This window comes from Lonchura striata, chromosome 2 (assembly GCF_050655825.1).
Source record: "Lonchura striata isolate lonStrDom1 chromosome 2, ASM5065582v1, whole genome shotgun sequence".
Lineage (NCBI taxonomy): Eukaryota > Metazoa > Chordata > Aves > Passeriformes > Estrildidae > Lonchura > Lonchura striata.
Genome location: NC_140704.1, coordinates 138,796,262 through 138,801,600, shown reverse-complemented (window position 1 = coordinate 138,801,600; position 5,339 = coordinate 138,796,262). Strand labels below are relative to the sequence as shown.

The 5,339-nt window shown below is 33.7% G+C and overlaps 1 protein-coding gene across 1 annotated transcript in view; it reads left to right on the top strand.

Annotated features, from left to right (window-relative positions):
- ANGPT1 (angiopoietin 1) overlaps positions 1 to 5,339 on the top strand; it is a 153,070-nt gene that overhangs the window by 58,111 nt on the left and 89,620 nt on the right. The window lies entirely within an intron of this gene.

Below are 5,339 nucleotides of genomic sequence, written 5' to 3'. Positions count from 1 at the left end.
ATGGGCATTATTGATGTCAATTCTTCTTTAGATCAAATAGCTGTAGTCATGGGAAATGTTATCCTAATTCCTATATGTTCTGCACATGTGGTTAAACTAATGACTTAAAAGTCTGCATTTATATAGAGCAACTGCAAAGTCAGTAGAACAGATATTTTTTCTTATCCATGAGGGAGAAGAACAGTACCACATGGCTATCATTATGGAAATGAGATTGAAGTAAAATCCTGACTTGGAATACTTGAAAGTTTAAGAATATCTATATTAGATTTTGAGCCCTGATCATCTCTGATCCTGAAGAGTTACAGCATGTTTGAAAGGCCGAGGATATTTTCCTTTTATTTAATAGTCCTGTTATTCTGATATGTTGGTTTATTCAATGTATTTTTTATTACATTGTAAATACTTCTGAGTTATTACTAAACCACCCTTCTGACTGTGGTTTTACTTGGCAAGAAAGCATTAGTCTTATTGTTATGCATGACCTACTTGGGATTTATTGTAAAATTAAAAGTATTTTAGAAGGAAGAGCAAGAGAGAAAAGCCAGTGATAAATGCTAAGAATTCATGTAAGATCTGAATGAAGTTCAGACTAGAAATAACTGGTGTGTCTCATCTTTGACTCATGGCTCAGTGTTTTCACTACATTAATCATGCCAGAAGGGTTGTCACTTCATATTTGTGAACTGTGAAGGTCCGTCAGGGCAAGGTTCTTATGTGTTCCTGGATTACAAATCGGAAATGACTGTGATCACTATCACTTTGGGCACAGGGATGCTGTGTAGAAATTTGCAAACAAAAGTAGCAACTTAATCAGTGACAGAGAGCCTGACAGCTACCCTGCCACTTCACTGGGAATGTGGGAACAGCATGGGTGCCAAGACTCCTGGATCACCAGAAATATATTCATATTTAGATTATATGAAGGACACATCAAAGATGTGTGAACTTGCTACTAAAACAATAATTTAAAGCATTACTCTTCACTATTAGTGTAATGAATTTGTATTGAACTAGCATGAGTCTTAAACAATTAAAATCTAATTGGGGCCATTAAGTATAACGTTTGCAAAAATATGCTTGCTGGCTTCTGTTTTCCCTTGTAAAACCAGATGTATTTTCAAATTTCTGCATCCAAACTGCCCTTCTCTTTGTCTGCCAATCCATTTCTAATATATGTCACTTTTCCTCTATAGTTTATTATGTCTGTACTGCATGAGTGCTCATGGACAGACTTAGTAGTTCATCTATGCATTTATTTGTCCTATCTTTGTTAAGAACAACAATAGAAACTCTACATCAGCCATAAAAAGAGAATGACAATGAGTTAGCAGACATGTAATTGAAGGCTGAAAGCTTCCCCACTTCAGCTCATGATTTCATGCTCACAAAAGAATGTATCACAATAACATTGTCTTCCAGGAAGAGCCGTGATTATGATAAACTGAAGTAGCAGGGAATATTCTTGCCAGGTCCTAGAAAAATAAATGGGGCAGAAATGCTTCTCCTAAAGTAAGGCTTTAGGACAGAGACTCTTCCATCATTCCTTCTCATTTGTTTCCTCTTTACAGTGACTTAAGTGCAGGAATACCTCCAAAAGATTTTTATTTTCAGATTTTCCCTAAATTTAAACATTTGAAATGGCTTTTATTCTTCAGAGCTACATTAAAATAGAGATTTTAAATCCAGTTTTATTATTATCACTGCTGCATTTGTACTCAGTGCTAAGTACAGAACAGCCCAATTCTGCTCCTCATTATTGCAATTTCAGAATGGTTATTCCTTTAACAGGTAATGGAAATAAAAATGCTTATTTCCACTATATGGGACCTCTAGAGAAAGCCACAGTTCTACATTTTTCATATAGAGGTTGTGGCATTCAAGAGGTAAACTCAGGGCAAGGATTTGATTTCTGTAATCATACCCTGAATCTCACTCCAACAGCTGGGGATGAAGAAGATTGTATTAACACACATTTACTAAAAGGAAATGTGATTGCTCTCTTTCAAAATCTCAAGAGGAATGTAATGAAAAGAGAGACCAGAATTGTCTTTGTATGCTTTGGCTGCTCTCATATTTCCTATAAAAGAGGGTCTTATCTTTCTATACAATTATTAAAGTCATATCTCGAACTATATAATTTCAGATAAACCAAGGTAGTTTTATCTTACTAAATTTCCCAGTATTTTATACAGGCTAATTTAAATACATGATATTTCATTATATTGTTTCATGACTTTCTGTTATTTCCAGTGCTAGTTGTAAAACAGTTTTTATAATCTCTTTGGTAGAATTAACTCATCCTTATTTTATGTATAGATACCTGTATTTCCATATGTAAATATATACAGATGTGTACTGAATATGTGACAGTTTCCCTCTGAGATTTTTATGCATTTTTCTGATTTTGATAGTTATTGGAAGGAAGTATTTGGCAATACTTTAGTTATACATTTTAATACACTGTTTGACATGTATGAAGGCAATCATATCCATTGGCATAGGAAGAAACCAAATGCTTGTGGACTGCACATATTTTGGCGGGACCATCTCCCTGGTATGCAGTTACACATTCATTATAATGCTGAGAATTATAGGTATGTCTGGAGGCTTAGAGATTAATGGGTACATATATATAGACTTTCAAGAATGGGAAGAAAAGGTGTTGGAGTTTGTACTAGCAGTTAACTTTTTTATAGTGCTGTGGGAAATTGAAGCTGTTAGTTTACAACTACAGATATTTCTGGAAATTTAATTTATTTATATTTCTTATATATATTTCTTAAAATTATGAAGTGATTCCAGTGAAGATGTATCAATTTTTTTAATGTCTGTATTAAAACTAAGGTAAACATTGCCACTTATCCAAAACACCTATCATTAAAGTGCTTGTGCCCAGATTATTGTAATAAAAGTTGAGAACCATAAATATAGCCAAAATTTATAGGACACAAAAAAACATTGCTGCCCACATAGATTAAACCCCATAATTTAAGAGATACTACATATACACTCATGTAAATCTGCACATAAATACTGTGTGTGAGAATATATAAACTCTTGTCTAGATATTAATTCCTTATTGACTGAAGAAGTACAGCAGCTTTTGGGTTTCAGCCTCCCTGGGCTCTGCAGGAGAATGGATTTTACAACACAGAGGTTTTGCTCTTTGCTATATTAGGTACCAATGGACAAGAACATCTTTCTTCAATATTAACTAGAATCATGTTGTTGGAGCCAAATGCTAAATGCAAGACATAAAGCATAACAAAATAATGCTTGCCATTATTAGGTAGGGGAAAGAAGAAAAGGACAGTGTTCTTGATTAAAATATTATTATTATTTGTAGTCTAGATAGGATTTTTATAAACTTTTTTTGTTAAATAAGATATGTTGAGCTGAGGAATCTCATTTGCTTACAAATACCTTGTCCACTCAGCTGCTCTAGCTTGTCAGAGGTTTCAAGTCAAAAGTTTGTAGTGGGATTCTCTGCTCTCAAGCAGACCGTGAACCATTTTGTCCATGCAGATTTGTTCTGTTTCTATTTCTCCATGTGTTTTGAAGTAAAGTTAGTTGCATTAACACTAACTGTGGACACACAGTGTTCCTGCACTTTATCAGTTTGTTTTTTTTTTTTAACAAAGCAAAATCCTACCATGATTCAGTCCTTACCAGGTGCCAATGAGACATCAGAGGAGAGGGAGTGCATAGTAAGATTTACATTTCCTGAAACAATCAAACTTGAGGAAGCTTTCATTACTCCCTATCACCTAGGAAAAGATCTCAGATAGGTTTCAGTTCTCCTAACCAGTGGGTGATGTGTGATAGAAGCACACACACAGAGGATGTGAACATGTAGTGTGCAGATCATGACTTCTGGTTAGTGTTACAAGATTGATGGGATGCCTAGAGTGGATGTTTTGTCAACTTCTCTGGGATTAAGGTAAAAATAGGTAGTTGCCTGGAAGAGTGAGGAAGTTGTTTTATGGACCAGGGGATGCCCTTGACTTCCTGTAGGCCCAAGTGTACTGAAATTGCAGTCGTTTCAGTGGTTTCAGTGCATCTAAACTTATTATTTATTCCACCTAAACTTCCAATTTAAGCTTTCAAAAAGGATTAAAAATTAAGACTTTTTTGGCAATTGATAAAATGTACTGCATCTTCAGTTGACTTTGAGACTTCATATCAGGTTAATGATAGGCAGAATGATAATCTGCAACCTGCACAGGAAAAAAAGTGGTAATAAAAAAGAATTTGTGATCTTTTAATCAGGAAGATCCTAAGACAGAACTGAAGAGCTGAAAGCAGAGCACATGGCAATGAATAGATTCAGCTTCTGTGAGATATGTATCTATCTATATATATATAAATATGAAAAAAGGAAATTTGGTGAAAGACTAGAGCATAAAACCATTGACTCTTAATTTCACAACCTTTCTCAGAAAAGTATGCCCCTATGTCATAGTGGTGAATGTCAGAAACTAAGCAGAATTAAAAACAGATTAAGTAGTACAATGTTAAAGCATTATACTATCTCCTATAACACATACAGATTCCAAACTATATTCTGGCTTCCCAGGTTCAATGAAAGTTTAGATATAAGCTGGCAAAGAATATAGCAACCAGAACTATTTATGCAGTTTAAGATTACATTTTTCAAGAACTGTATTCAATGCAGTATGGAGATATTTCAGTGGAACTAGTTTTGATTATGTGATATGTGCATAAGCTAGGAAAGAGCCAAAAGCTGTTTAAATATTCTTCTACACAGAAGTTGTTCCAAATGCACTGTTTCTGAAAATTAGACCTCACCAAAAGTATATTTTCTAAAGAAAATTAATTAGTTCCACATTTTAACAGAAAATTATTTTTTAAAAAAATCCCTGCAGGTGTTAATGTGCTTAGGGTGATATGACAGATGTTGCATTTTTCACAACTATGTCTTCCCTTTTCAGTGTATATTGAGGATGGTTCATATTTTCAGTCAACTGTAAAAGCAAACGAATTTAGTTTATAAAACTAAGTGGTTTAGAAAATCATCAAGACATAAAAATATCATCCATACAGTAACAAAATTTATAAATAACATTCAACAAGATAATTCTTTGAACCAGAAATATTACTAATCAGTAGAAAATGAGAACATATTGTTATGATTAAATGTTATCAAAAGCCTCCTTGTGGGACCCATTTAATCATGCTTGATGTGATTCTCAGTTATGCTGCTTATTCACTTTATTAAACCTTAAGGTTAAAAAATGAGTTGTATTAACTAACATTCATACTAATTTAATTGAAATTTATTCCTAAATGTTTTGTATTCTTTTGTAGGAGAGCTA